Source organism: Anneissia japonica, unplaced genomic scaffold (assembly GCF_011630105.1).
Source record: "Anneissia japonica isolate Jap-2015-1 unplaced genomic scaffold, ASM1163010v1 scaffold287856_len476331_cov182, whole genome shotgun sequence".
NCBI lineage: Eukaryota > Metazoa > Echinodermata > Crinoidea > Comatulida > Comatulidae > Anneissia > Anneissia japonica.
This window is the reverse complement of record NW_022719207.1, coordinates 86,270-102,667: the sequence shown is the minus strand read 5'-3', so window position 1 is coordinate 102,667 and position 16,398 is coordinate 86,270. Positions and strand designations below refer to the sequence as shown.

The 16,398-nt window shown below is 36.6% G+C and overlaps 1 long non-coding RNA gene across 1 annotated transcript in view; it reads left to right on the top strand.

Annotated features, from left to right (window-relative positions):
• The window catches only part of LOC117110870, a 46,992-nt gene extending 31,020 nt beyond the window's left edge, over window positions 1–15,972 (top strand). The window contains exons 2-3 of the long non-coding RNA XR_004445779.1: window positions 2,274–2,402; window positions 15,811–15,972. This is a non-coding gene — a long non-coding RNA (uncharacterized LOC117110870). The remainder of the gene's footprint in view (window positions 1–2,273; window positions 2,403–15,810) is intronic.
• Window positions 15,973–16,398: the final 426 nt, after the last annotated feature.

Here is a 16,398-nt window from a genome sequence, read left to right as displayed (position 1 = left end):
AGGGGTTAAGCCCCCCGCTGGCGCCGCCACTGAGTAGCAGCGCATAGAGAGTTTTCGAATACTAAACGAAACGATAACGAATATAATATACGGTTACGTCACAGTAAACGATAACGAATATACGGTTACGTCACAGTTTTGGACAACCCCCTGGAGTAACGGTACTGTATCTGTCACAACGTAGCGATTCATGCCTTCGCATGAATCAAGGATCATATACAGCTTATTGTTAAGAATGTTTTCGGAAAGAATGACGATATTAGTAATGACGATAATAATAATGACGATAATAATAATGACGTATGTTAGATTTTTTGTAAGGTTGAGGAAGCTCCTTATTAATAACAACGGACGTAAAAATATACGTGATAAAAGAAGACCTATACTGTAAGTGAGTACTGTACGATACGATACGATACAATTTGTTGGTACTCTCCTAAAACGGAGGAACACTCGCGCAAGAGAAATTTGACCCAGGCAGTACGATGATAATAAAAACGATATAAAACAATATAAAGCAAAACACAAAGGTAATACTGAAAGTTTTACTGATATAATTATACAAGTTAGGTGCCATGGTGATCTCTACTCCGCAGGTGTAATGCTCATTTTAAAATTACCTAATCGTTATACACAAGAGTAGCTTAATTCTCGTTTTGATTTACTCAACAAATACAATAGCTTGTCTAAAGTGAGGTATTTAAATCCTGGGATAAATAAAACCCGGCTTATTCTTGAACTTATAGGCACGACCCCCTGCGTGCGTTAATCCCCTCTACTGGCACGGACAGGGCCGCCGCCTCACACCCGAAAGAGAAAATAGGCCTAATTGGTGCACTTGTCGTAGAAACCATGCTACGTACATAGGTGGCTGGATTATTGTGAAGGTGTTATGAAGCCTTAGCTATTATTAATAGAGGACACTTAATTAGTGACACATTGGCACACCTGTTGCAGTCTTTTTTCTGTGCACTGATAAAATCGTATTATGCCTCTAACGAGAAATTTAATCGTGGTAATGCGTGATGTGTTTACATAAATTTTTGATACGAAACAAAATTTCTCACTAATTTATGCCACGATGTAAGAAAACTTCTGATTTATCGCTCTCTTTTATTATACTGGTACTCATGGTACAAGTAGCCGTCTTTTCCAAGACATTTGGCAGACACTGACTTGACGTTGTCATTAGTGTACGACTGCTTTTGAAGTCAGGCTCCGGAGGGAAAATTTTTTTTGCTATGTTGTAGAACTGATTTTTCTAAGACAGAAAAAAGTTGTTTGACGAAAAACTTGGGAACGGTGAATGAGATACAGATTTTTTAATATTTAAAAACTGGGGGAATAAGGTGTAAAAATGGGCAGTTACGCCCCTTTTCCCCCCAGTTTTTAAATATTAAAAAAGCTGTATCTCATTCACCGTTCCCAAGTTTTTCTGAAAAATCAGTTCTACAACATATCAACAAATTTTTTTCCTCCGGAGCCTGACTTTAAAACTATATAATTTGAAGCGAAGCATCAGCAACATGGTTATTTTCATATTTTTTCTATAATATAAAAAAAAGATATATACACTAATGCATGATGAGAGCCATGTCATTTTAAATTAAAAGGAAGTGGGCTTATGTATAAACATATTCTTATTATTATAATTACAAACCATGACAATATCCTAATGACAGCAGAATGGCAAGAGAATGACATCTGTCAGTTATCATAAAAATAATGTTATACGGCGTGTGGAATTGCGAGCGTGCTTACATGATGCAACCAAATTACACTGACCAAACTTGGCATTGTGGAACAATAATGGAGCGGGAAATATAATCTGGGAATCAGTTATTTATACCTAAGTAGGGTCTTTGTTAATAGAAAATAGCAAAAGACAATGAAGATTATTTTGGTTATTGGATAGAGGGGGTGGAAGGGTTGATTAGTTGGAGGTTGATTAATAATTAATTGGATATTTTATTATTTTATTATTATTGATAGACAAATTGGCCCAATTACTAACTGACAACTGGTTGAATATTGGTAAGTTGATTGAAAGAACGATGATGGATTGACGGATATTTGAAGATTCGTTAATTGATTGAATGATGATGGAAGGATGTTTACAAGCTAATCTCATACCGCCCCATACAAATCATTTACTACCGGCAAAAAAAAAAAAAACAAAAAACAAAAAAAAAAAACAAAAAAACGAAAAAAAAAACCTCGCTTCCCAATTTAATGACAGCAATTATAACTCACGTGACAACTTGTCATTACAGGTTGCAATAAAGGTCATTGACCTTCGGAAGGTGAAAGAGGATTACGTCAGAAGGAATTTGTACCGTGAAGCCAAAGTACTGTCACAACTCAGGCATCCAAACATTATTCGTCTTTACGAAACAATCAAGGTACGTGCTATTCAATTGGCCCAGGCATAATGATAAGTTCCTTAATTGCTGGTCTTCCTTTTGTTTATGAACTTATCAGAAAATCTATTTACTCTTTCATTTTGGCCATTAATGCTTCTGAAAACAAACAGGCATCCTGTGTGGTCAAACACATACGGTACTGAATGTATCTAAAATAGTTTGGGCAATTGAATGATACAGTCATTCTAATCTTTATTTATATTTATAACATACATGCTTGACATGAACCACTTGAGTGTGAAATAAAGTTGAAAGAATAACGGACAATTTGAATAATTAAATGCACATAATTATATGATTGATCAAAAAGTCCATAAATATTTTTCGTCTCTCCTGTATTTTAATTGGAAAACTAATATATTACTCCGATAATTCTCATCCATATTTTCTTTTTTTCTTTTATAATCAAAAGACAAAACATCAGAAAGAAACTTAAAAATAGGCATTATACGTAGGCCTATTTAACATTATTCTATAAAGAAGATTTGCGAGCAATTCATTTGGATTCAAATAGGCCTTCATGAGTATGAAATGGGTAAATTTTCACTTAGGACACTAAATGAGGCTTTGAGAAAGAATTTACGAGTTTTTGTAACGTGCACGTGAGCCAGTTTGGACACGGGACCAAGCTTAAACGTCTTATCCGAAATAGGCCTAACAGCGCTTTTGAAAATTGCATTTCAGCCCTCCAGCTGAAACACAATAAGATCAGCGGATGGAATTGAACCAGGGACCATGAGATATCCACGGTTCAGCGCGCACACAGTTGCTGTTTAGCCGACTGAGAGCTGGGTGCCTTCAATAGGCCTAAATATGTAGCGCGAAGTAGAGAGAATGAGAAAGAGCCTAACGTAGATCAAGGCACAGATCCAACAGGACATGTGATCAAGGTATAATAGACTGGATAGATTTTTGTCAAAATTAACCCACTTAGCAGTCCAGTCGACAATTTCCACTCGAGTAAACAGAGAGCGAAGTACCAACTCGTAGACGTCAATATGCAAAATCTAACTTAATTTAGACAGCAGACGATATTTCACAGTAATCGATTGAATTTAACCAAATCATCGTGATTGCTACCGGTATCCGATCAATCTACGTGATCTACTCATCTCGATGTGTTGAGAGAGTGGGACATTGACACACTCCCTCTGCGTCAGAAAAGCCTGGTTTCTATATAATTTCTTCACTTTTTCTACTTCTACAGCTGTCGGGGACACTCGGTAGCGATTTTTTTTAAACGCTTGGGGCAGGTTGAACTTGGTTAATCTTTCCAAACTTTGGGGGGATAAACTGACTGTCAGGGACAGCTTTTTATGTAATACTGTACAATAGGCCTAACTTTATAGAAACCTTGACGTATGTAGGTCCATACACTACGCTTGCCATATCCTGTCTTGCACTTGCAATCGAACGACCATCGTACGACGAAAGGAACTTCGCTCCCTGTGAGCGCTAGACGACGCGACGCCGCGGCACGCCGTCTGCTGATTGTCGGGGGCGATCCGATTAATTGCGTGCGCGTCGTGGCGTTGTGTTCTCCATCGCGTCGGCCGACGGCAGTGAGTGCTAAATGGGCACCAGGGGTAAGACCAAACATCAAAGTACGTGTAATGCGCCGTACCTGTTATAGCCCAGGTTGCACTTGACATTGTCAGTGAAATAGGCCTAAGCACTGGTTCTATGAAGCCAAGGTTACGTTCTTATCCAAGCCTAACATCGGTGCAAAGCATCCGTCAGGACCATCGATACAGGATTACTGCATAAGTCTTATTAAAGCCTATAGTTCCTCAATACTGTACTTAAGTCTTTCCGTTAAAGATGCTATGATGTAGTCGTTGCGCGTGGTGCGTGTATGTCGCTCCAATGGAAAAAAGTTTTTTTGGTCAATGGTCTTTTACGCCACCTCGTATTTTTAGTCCCTGTTTTGATAGACAGGCTACGAAATACTTGGTAGGTCTATAAATATGACAATATTGCAGGCCTAATTTTTAATGTGGCTCTGTTGTTTATTGAGAGGCAAACATATAAGTTGTGTAATATAAATGCTTATAATGTAGGTCTCTTATGCCAGAGAAAAGTGGTGACTGTAAACATGTGTTTGGCCTATTGGTACAGGCCCTTGACCTGATGTTCAGGCAATGAATAAACGCGATATGATCTAAGGAAGTGATGGTTGTGTCGTGTCGTAGCCTATGGATAAAGAGGAACTTTACTTCGGCAAAAGAAGACAGCGCAAGAAGCCAGGCAATGCAACCGGGTATTCCGCCCAAGATTCACGCCAATTATTTGTGATTAAGTGCAAGGACGTTATTCGGCCATCGAGTCCAGGCCCTCAAAACCAAATGGTGTGGTCACGATAGGGCGTGGTTAACCCTTCTACTTAATGAAAGTTATAATGGATGATAGTTTCTGTATAGCAGTTGGGCATAGCTAGTCTTGATGACAAATATACGTTCATATTACTCTTCAGGTTAAAGCCCGGCAAGCTCTAGAGGAAAACAAAATTTTGATATGTTGTACAACTGATTTTTCTAAGACACAACAAGGGTGTTTGACCAAAAAAATTTAAAACGGTTAATGAGATGCATATTTTTGAATATCAATAACTGGAGGAAAAGGTACATAACCACCATTTCTTCCACATCTAGTCCCAGACCTCCCGGTATGACCTGCTCTGCTTTTGGAAATAAAAATGCTACATTGTTCTTGCAATAGTTTTCTGTGTATATTTAGTTTCAGGAATTCTTTAACGTACAGTTCGTACGATTTCTATATCTATTTCACTTTTTTTAAATTTAATATATCAAGAATTTCCTACTAAAAAAAAGATCTTTGAATAGTTATAGTTAATAAATTCAAATAAACCATTCGTAGGCATGATTTATTACTATTTAGGCCTAGGCACTCTACTCAATCCCAATAATAGGCCTACATTTACACCTCAGATTTAGAGGTGTAGACAATTATTTATGGCCTTCGGTTTTAGTATGAAACGCTAAAGTACATTATGAGGTCTCCTGCACTTATTCAATATTGCACCTACACCGAGACAGAGCGCAAGGTCATTGGCCTCATTTTTCTGATCTTAAATCAGCCTGTAGATCATGGTAAAATATGGTACGACACCGCAGGCTATTGATTGGCCTCTTGGACCGCTTTTGGAACATTAATTTCTAAGGTGACCTAAGGCTTAAAGGTAGAGAGGTCATGTTGAAACTGGACATTGAAATTAACAGTCCATTCATTAGTCATGTCAACAGGTCAAACCAATGATAGTTGCCATGGGTTTGATGGATTCATAACCCCGTGTCAACCAAAGTAAATAATAATTAATCAATACCCTCCACAGTCAGTGAAAGCTATAAAATTAACTTCTGTCTCTATGAAATGAAAATACATAAAGGAGGATAAATGCTAACATATCTTCAAATTCCCATCCTGTCTACATTATTATTAATACAGTGCGATAAAAAACCCAATAATAACGTTAGTCAATAACATTATAAAAGCGGGGCCTTACTATTTTAAGGTTTTACTGTTTTCATTACTATATGTAAACGGTAAGTAGTCATGTACAAACCTACACAGGTACCATAAATACAATAATTTATACCTCAAATGCCATTCTGTCCCAGTGGCCGTCTAACATTTAACTAATTCGATGCGATTAAATAATACATGCCAGCAAATAACACTATAATGGTACCGTATTATTTTAAAGTTCTAATGTTTTCATCACAGTTACGCAAACGGTAACTGGTCGTGTACAAAACTATACCACCTACGTGTTTTTTTTTTTTCACATTTAATCAATAGGATGTTTACATTATTCAACAAAACAAGTATTATAAAACGTGTTCGTATTTATAAAAAAATAAATAAAAAAAAAAATAGTGTCTTTTCGGCTATATACTACTCGAGAAATATACTCCATACCTAGTGGGTGTATTTTAAATGTGCACATTAAATATTATTATATAGGTCGCTATTTTGCAGCGCAAATGATGTGTATCATAAATCACAAGAAAGTCTGATCACTTTGTCGGATACCTATCACCCGGGGCAATTCATAAAAAGAGAAACAGCATTGATGATATAAGAGGTCTACCTAAGGTCACCAGTCTGTTTTGCCAATCAAGGATGAGTCATCCTCTAGTGGTATGCCGTCAATATCTTCTTGATAGTATTTGAATATGTAAGATGTATGTATGTGAATATAAGTATTTATACTGTATATAAATATACCGGTAGGCTACATGTATATTCATTGTATATATTATGTGGATATGTATATAGGATCTCTGTATGCTCTCTGTATTTATATCTTTTTATAAGTATATATATATATATATATATATATATATATATACACATATTATATATATATATATATGTGTGTGTATATATATATATGTAGGCCTATATAAATCATGATAAAAATAACCGTCATGCGGTGATATATAGGCCTATATATAAAATACATAAAATATATAAAATACACATTTACTCTATATAAATCTGTGTACGTTTATGTTCGTATTTGTATACACACGCAGATACAGTGAGTGAATGAATTCTTTATTCCTTTCTTTTTATAAATTTTGAATGAGATGTAAATTTGGATGCACCGTTAGTTATTGTCTAACATGTGTCGCTGATAAAGTTCTATTCATTAACTAGCTATCTGCTGTTATGGTACACCGATGTTTTATTTCCAAAGGTATAATTATCTTCGTCGTTACAGATGCAACGATGAATTTCTAATTTTACAGATGAGTAGCGTATGATTTTTTGTTCTCTTTATTATTAAGACAGAAGCACATACGTATAGGCCAATGCCGTAGCCAGCTATTAGGACAGTTGGGACAGTCCCACACAATTTTTCTGTTGGGTTCACAAAGAATGGGTCCACATTTTAAAAATAGGTTCAGATTTCTCTTATTTTGTGTAAAAATGGGTCCAGATTATTCATATTTTTGCGTAAAATGGGACAAATTTTAAGAAAATCGGTCCACATTATTTGAATTTACGCGTAAAGTTGGTCCACCCTGATATTGTCCCACACAGGTTGAAAATCCTGGCTACGGCATTGGTATAGCCCTATGTCAGGTCTGTATCATCCGTTCTCACAGCTCAGTAGTTGGGCGTGGTAGCTAAGTCCGGTAATTGGCACTTCGAACGAAGGCAAAAGTAGAATAGGCCTATGGATCAAATATAGGTCACGGCATTTATTCATATAGGATTCCCCTCCCCCATTGATCACGTCAAGGCCTACCGTGTGAAGTCCAGGAAATCTCTGAAAAATTATCGCATACTGCTTGTTGTGGGAATCAGTGGGATGATCGCAACCACCTTGACTGAACTTTGTGTTTCTAAGTATGTCCGCGTATATTCACCTATCGGCTTCTCTTTTGAAGTACAGAGATAATTCCTCCGGCCATTGAATATATCCATTGACCAAGTTCCGGTTTTTTTTTGTTGAAAAGATAATCGTTGGTGATAACGTTCCGGTGATAAGGCCCCTCTTCCAAAACCCCACGAATATCCTGTTGTCGTAAAATACATTGACCATAAAGAACAACTCAAACCATCAAACTGGACAATTAGGCCACTTCCGGTCCCCTCCAAAAGATGTGTTCTTGCTGACCTTAAGTGATTTAGATTTTTTTTTTTGCACCATGACCTATCCAACTCAGGGGTGGATCCCGAGATGTCTGAAGGGAGGGGGAGGGAGAAAGGGCCCGAAAGTGGGTCCCCCAAAATTGTTGTTTTCTAGACGCCCGAAAATAACCTCAATTGGAGATTGTTAAAGAAAACAATTGACCTCACACTTGACATCATCAGTATAAAAACCCTTTCGATGTTTTAACACCATTATACGTTTACTTAAAATAAGCCTATAGTGTACACAAATTGTATCTGAAGTTTGTACATTAAAATTCCTAGGAACACACACAATACGTGCCTGCTATATTAATATTGATAACTTATTTGGATACTACACTTTCGAAACAGTGGCACACTTTACATTGTAAAGGTGCGTCCAAAATTATGTTCACAATGACGTTACAACATACAATACTAAAAACTGTATAAAGTAACTGAGTTTAGCACAAATAGAATAAAGACCACTAAGAAAACTGACAAGACAACCTCCCGCCCCTCATTAAAGAATCAATAATGCGAAATGCCCTGCCAACCCCCAGAGGGACCCTTACTCTATAAAAATACATGCAAACCGATATCACCATAACCTTGAACAGATAAAACTTTCCATTTCCTCTAAAATTTCCACACAGAATAACAGTAAAGCAGAAAAAAAGAACTACACTTTAGGCCTATAACAAATTTAAATTGAAAATTAAGACACCGGTAATCAGAATACCAACACCAAATCATATCTGACGAGATTTCCTTCTTCCATTATTGTCATCGTCCTCACGAGAGCACACAACATAATCACCCCAGTGATCCCCTTCCCGTGATCCCCTTCCCCCAAAGGAGTACCCAATGAAATGATGGTTTTGTATTAAATTTGATTTTCTTTCTTTTCATATATGAATACACTATACAAATACCACACCCCCTCCCCTTTCCCGAAGAGTATTTTTCTTTCGTGAGAATGATTAGTTACAACTCATAGTCCGTACGTACCACCGGTACGGTAAATGTGAACGACTGTGTGACTCAATAAAGATAATATATTTTTATTTAGTAGCTCATACAATACTCTTGCGACGCGTTTATGTATTTACAAATTAATGTCTTTTATCTGTATTATTCTGATTAGAGACGAAAGGTGCTAAAGACCATGTAAAACCCGGTCTTTCATTGGAGGAGACTTGTATTTGTCAAACGACCAACACACACACACATAGGCTTACTGAGTACAATATTGTATAAATTATTTAACAACGATCGAATGTTTTAGTTACTCTGCTCTACTATTAATACAGTGCAATTTGCTTATTCAGGTCATAGACCGCAGAGACCATAGTGGGCGCTATGATAGAAATTTAAATCGTCTCCCAGTTTTCCTATGAAAATTTAACATTAATTTACATCCATAAACTGTTTAAAACAGGCCTATGTAAATATACATTTAAACTTGTAATGTAAATTATCAATATCTAATTATGCCAGATTTAAAGCATGAGTATTAAGTGTTATGGAGCGCTATCACTTTCGTAAATAGTTAATTCCAATGTGTGATTTATGGATTGTATTTTATAGTACTTAATGCATAATATTCTTTATGTAATTTATTAGAAAGAATGCTCTGTTTTTTCTTTTTTTTCCTTTTTTTTGTTAACGCGTTTAATAAAATATTTACAAGTGTCATTCTCTCAGGAGTTAATCCATACTTTTTCGACTTCGTATTTAACGAAAAATGTAAATAATCTGATTGGCTTGTAATATAACTTGAATTACATAATTACATGAATTCATTACGCGCTCTCGCTGAACTTTTATAAGCATAAATAAAATCTACGCCACGTTTACGTGGAATTAGTCAGTCGACTGGACGGTCTGACTGCTGTCTGAAAACTGTGGTTAAAATGTGGCGTAGTACGTGTGGGTCACCATAATGTCTGAAGGGGGTGAATTGCTGTCATTCTTTTCTAGCCCACAGGCTATCTATATCGTCGGTATTACAGTCCAGAGACGGGTTTTAAGCCGAGTATCTACAGGCTTAGAGAAGTTAAGTTGACGATGCACACGCTCGTCCAAGACTTAATTCCGCGTGTCAAAGAATTCCTATGTGAAACATAAACCTAACCGTACGTGATATAGTTTAGTGTTCATATAAAGAAGATAGGACTAATTTGATTATTTACTTTAACATTACATTATTCACATGATACGGAAGTCAAATGTTTGCAAATATATAATCATATCGATATCAATGATATGTCAATAGTATAATGATAAAGAAAGTCCGATTCCAATGCGGTAATAATATTAGGCCTACTACTACTACACTACCGTACCGCTGCTCAGTGATACGGAATGATAAACTGACGCTAAAGGGATTTTATATTGTAGGCCTCTACTAGGACTTATTTGATGATGTGAACAATTTTCGGCTGAAGTTTATTAGATAATACAAAAAATTGTTATTACGTTTCAAGAAATAAGTTATATCATTGCATCCATTGAACCACCAAAAGTTTGTTTGTAATTGATGAAACCATTCGATAAATAAACATGCACTCCAGTGAACTAATAATAATAATAATAATTATAATTTACTCTTTTTTTGCCCTTTCTCTTAGAAAGTTTATCTTTTTATAACTTTTTGGTAAACAACAAAACAAGGAAATGTCAAAATCGGACCATGGCATAGTGATCGGTGGCCGAGCCTCGGGCGCTTACTCGAGGCTTTCCTCACTGAGGGATTAAAGCAAGCAGGTGGGGCTGGATGACAGAACTACAAAACACCGAGGCATTCCTTAAGCCGCCTCATTCTAAGCAGAGAATATAACCTGTTAAACGAGCAAGATTGTTCTATAGTGCGAAGTCGTAGGTTAATTACCAGGTTTTATGTTTGTGTGTTGAAACATTGTTCAAAAGCGGAAACGGCGGAGCGGTGGATTTGTTTGTTAACCTCTAAATGAACTAAAAATGCCAATCCGCCGTCATCAGGAGTCTGATTCAATCTCGACGACACTCCAACTCGAGCTACGAAAATAATATCACAAACAACCGCCTCAAGTATCTATACACTATTGACACTCGACTATACTATCGTCAACCCATTAGCACATTAGGATCACTGGCGGCAAGTGAACACGCATCCGTTTGTTTAGACTAAATATGTGATGAATGTTTCCATGGTGTTTTGGAATATCTAACTTATTAATTTCAACCGCGACTCATTAAATTACTAACGGGCGTCAAAACGACACACTTATACTGTCCAACTATCTAATGAATGACTGCTGAATTATTCGAACTATCCCTCCAGCAAGGTACGGTTTCATACGCTGAGGTTATTGGGCAAGCACTTTGATCCCCAGGGCTAGCCCGGGATGACAACACGGCTTATTATTGAAAACATGATTCAAAATGATTGACTTGTCATCATTGAAATTAATCTTATATTAGAATTTTTGTTCATACCGTCAGTGCTCTGCGACGTTTTACTGTAATTTTTTAATGTCCACCGTGCCCTAAAATTGTAGATTGTCGTACCGATGTCTTATGGTCACATTAAACGGTAGTACACTAGCATACGCGTGCTAAGAATCTGTCATCACACAGACCGACTTCCCCCCCACACTCAGATTGTGCTAAAGGGTTCTGCATTACACTGCACATTCCTTCGGCCAAATAGAGGGAAACGTGGCCCACTTTAAGGCTATCAATCCGACACATCCAACAACAACTTGTAATTAGGACTCTACTCATTTTTCAACAGAGGCCGACTTGTCAGGTCTCAACGTCAAGTTGAATAATTATCGGTATCACCATCGTCATCAACCATCTAGAAGTTACCTATAGGATATTTAATAAAAGCACATGATGTGATGTAAATATAAACGTATACTGACAGAGAAGTTGAAGGGGGGGGGGGGGGAGTGGGAAGTGGGGAATAATGCTAAACAGAGGAAAATGTCAGGATATTTTTTCATGTGGCGGTCTTAGACTCAAAAAGTTACCGGTCCAGAAACTAGGGGACCTGGGGGCCGCGGGGTGCGCTGGGGGCCGCGGAGTGCGCTGGGGGCCGCGGAGTGCGCTGGGGGCCTCCGGGTGCACTGTGTTTCGACATACGGTACAGTACTTGGTATATTCAATATAATTTGAGCACTTCAGTTGCATATTCAAATTTATTTAATTTACATTATTTAATGATGAGTTAACATATTATATTAATATGTATCTATTCAGATGTAGGCCTCTCATTATTCTAATTGTAATATGGTCATGAAGCGGATAATGACCCCTGATGGCATTTGCAGCAATACAGAACTTAGGTTACAGTAGATCACGTAGCACATTAACACATACAATATTAGTAACATGTGTAATTTTTACACACATGTGTAACGATATCTATTAAACAATTATTAGTATTTTAGTAACCGTTTTTACTTAAATACAAAGAATTAGTGCATACCATCAGAGCAAAGCAATTCAATAATTACAATAATACCAACTCCCCATAAAGTTACCAACAGAACATGAAACCCTACTGATGCATTTGATACAGGCTCTGGTTTAAATGTTTAACACTATTGTTGTATCCCACTCGCATTGTTCACATTTCGTGTGAAAGTACAGTACGTGTAGATAGTAAATATAACCTTTAAAGAAACGCCAACAGTAGATGAATGTGGTTCATTTGATCTGTTGTACCGTAGATATGCCTCAGTCGAGGTTGCACGTTTCTCATAAATATTCTTGTTATTATTATAGTTTGTTTAACAAAATTCTTTTAATACTGATCTGATAACGTGTCCTCGTAACAATTCTAATACAGCCTGTATTAGGTTCTTTTTAAAAGACGGCATTTTTTTTTTGCGTATGTTTTAGGTTCTAGGCGTAGGCTAAAATCCTTAAAAGCTGGCTACATTCCTTAATTATTTTTTCTTTACAAACAATATCAACATATGAAAAATGTTACTTTGCAATGTTAAGAACATTGATATTAATTTTAGGGATTATGATGGTGAGGAGGTGAATAATGATCCTAATAATAATAATAATAATAATAATAATAATAATAATAATAATAATAATAATAATAATAATAATAAAAATAATATAATGGTAATATACTAGCATTGTAATACTGTATGCTGCGAAATGCGACAAGGTGGAAGATGCGAGATACGAGTTGAGACATGCTAGTTACGTGTTGGGAAGTACGAGTGGCGAGTTAGGAGTTGGGAAATTTGAAGTTGCAAATTGGGAAAATGCAAGTTGCGAGTTAGGAAATGCGAGTTCCAAATTGTAAGGAAATGCGAGTTGCGAGGAAATGCGAGTGGCGAGTTGGTAAATGCGAGTTGATTATTGAAATGCGAGTAGCAAATTGGGAATAAAAGAGTTCATTGGAAATTGTAAGTTGGGAAATGCGAGTTGCAAGTTGGGAAATGCGAGTAGCGATTTGGGAAATGCAAGTTGAAAATTGAAATGCGAGTTGCAAATAAGTTGCAAATTGGGTATTTGAGTTCGGAAATGCTTGTTGCGAGTTGGCAATTACGTCTTGCAAATGCAATTTCGAGAAATCCTCGTGAAAAATAGATCGTAGATAATGTTGGTATTGATAATGTTGTAGTAGATGTATATATAAATTGAGCCTGATAATGATTTTGACGTTGATATTGATGGTTATTGAGGCGGTGTCACATGTGGATGATATTTACGTTAATGATATTGATGAATGTTGTTGATGCTGATTTACGTCAGAGATGTTTAAGTCAATGATGTTGATGTTTATGTCAGTGGCGGATCCAGGAAGTTGAAGTAGAGGGGGCCCAGGGAGGAACTAATTCTAGGGATGGTGGATCTATAAATATACGATTATGTCACCTCTAAATGGCTGGAAATGGCACTCTCAGACTTAAAATTTGAATGTAATTTTCTTTTTTTCTCCAATTTCTTTTACAATTTTTACAATTTTTAGGGGCCCATGCCGGCTTACCCCCGCACCCCCAATTGAATCCGCCACTGAATGTTAATATTGATGTTGATGTGGTTATAGCTTTTAAAAGGGCTTGTTAAGTTTAGTTAGGAGTAACTTTTTGAAGAACATTTATGTTGAATAATATCAATAATATTGCTATTGTCGATGATGAGATGTGTATAAGAGAAAGGTTTAACACTATTGTTGTATCCCACTCGCATTGTTCACATTTCGTGTGAAAGTACAGTACGTGTAGATAGTAAATATAACCTTTAAAGAAACGCCAACAGTAGATGAATGTGGTTCATTTGATCTGTTGTACCGTAGATATGCCTCAGTCGAGGTTGCACGTTTCTCATAAATATTCTTGTTATTATTATAGTTTGTTTAACAAAATTCTTTTAATACTGATCTGATAACGTGTCCTCGTAACAATTCTAATACAGCCTGTATTAGGTTCTTTTTAAAAGACGGCATTTTTTTTTTGCGTATGTTTTAGGTTCTAGGCGTAGGCTAAAATCCTTAAAAGCTGGCTACATTCCTTAATTATTTTTTCTTTACAAACAATATCAACATATGATTGTAATACTGTATGCTGCGAAATGCGACAAGGTGGAAGATGCGAGATACGAGTTGAGACATGCTAGTTACGTGTTGGGAAGTACGAGTGGCGAGTTAGGAGTTGGGAAATTTGAAGTTGCAAATTGGGAAAATGCAAGTTGCGAGTTAGGAAATGCGAGTTCCAAATTGTAAGGAAATGCGAGTTGCGAGGAAATGCGAGTGGCGAGTTGGTAAATGCGAGTTGATTATTGAAATGCGAGTAGCAAATTGGGAATAAAAGAGTTCATTGGAAATTGTAAGTTGGGAAATGCGAGTTGCAAGTTGGGAAATGCGAGTAGCGATTTGGGAAATGCAAGTTGAAAATTGAAATGCGAGTTGCAAATAAGTTGCAAATTGGGTAATTTGAGTTCAGAAATGCTTGTTGCGAGTTGGCAATTACGTCTTGCAAATGCAATTTCGAGAAATCCTCGTGAAAAATAGATCGTAGATAATGTTGGTATTGATAATGTTGTAGTAGATGTATATATATATATATATATTGAGCCTGATAATGATTTTGACGTTGATATTGATGGTTATTGAGGCGGTGTCACTTGTGGATGATATTTACGTTAATGATATTGATGAATGTTGTTGATGCTGATTTTGATGATGTTTGCGTCAGAGATGTTTAAGTCAATGATGTTGATGTTTATGTCAGTGGCGGATCCAGGAAGTTGAAGTAGAGGGGGCCCAGGGAGGAACTAATTCTAGGGATGGTGGATCTATAAATATACAATTATGTCACCTCTAAATGGCTGGAAATTGCACTCTCAGACTTAAAATTTGAATGTAATTTTCTTTTTTTCTCCAATTTCTTTTACAATTTTTACAATTTTTAGGGGCCCCATGCCGGCTTACCCCCGCACCCCCAATTGAATCCGCCACTGAATGTTAATATTGATGTTGATGTGGTTATAGCTTTTAAAAGGGCTTGTTAAGTTTAGTTACGAGTAACTTTTTGAAGAACATTTATGTTGAATAATATCAATAATATTGCTGTTGTCGATGATGTTAATGTTGACTTTAACGGTGTTGCTGATGTTGATATTTACGTTGATATTAATGATGCTCATATTATTGATGTTGATAATATTGTTGATGACATTGATTATGTTGATTTTTTTTTTTGTATTTTAATTTCTTTTTATTTAGTCCACCAATCTCTACTGCCTGGTCACTGAATATGCACCTGGCGGCGACCTGCTTACATTGGTGCGACGTCAGCGTGGGGGTAGGCTGACGGAGGGATCTGCAAGGCCGTACGTCCGTCAGTTGGTATCAGCTCTACATCACATGCACGAACGCAAAGTGGTTCACAGGTAAGGTCTAAAATACAGAATGTTGCTATTAAAACAAAATGGGTCTGCATTTTGTCTTATATATTACTATAATAAACAGTACCGGTATATTACTTATAATAAACAGTGGAGGCCCGGAAATTCAAGTCAAATGTTTTTGGAGATTTCTTGCAATGAAACCGGAGCTCTTTTATTATTAAAGATTCAGCAGCCCACCTCTCTCAATATTATATACGAACACTCGCGTGTTAATATAAAAATACATCTCCGTTACGGTACTTTCTGTTCCTTTTCCATCACCCACCACGTTTGTTTTTTTAAGCCTACGAAAGTTTATTTTTAAGATTGGTTTTGAAAGAGGGTTTCGTTTCGTTTTTTTAAACAAAGCGAGACGATAGTCCAAATTATTAACAACACCCCTTCATTTCCCCTTTTATTTGTC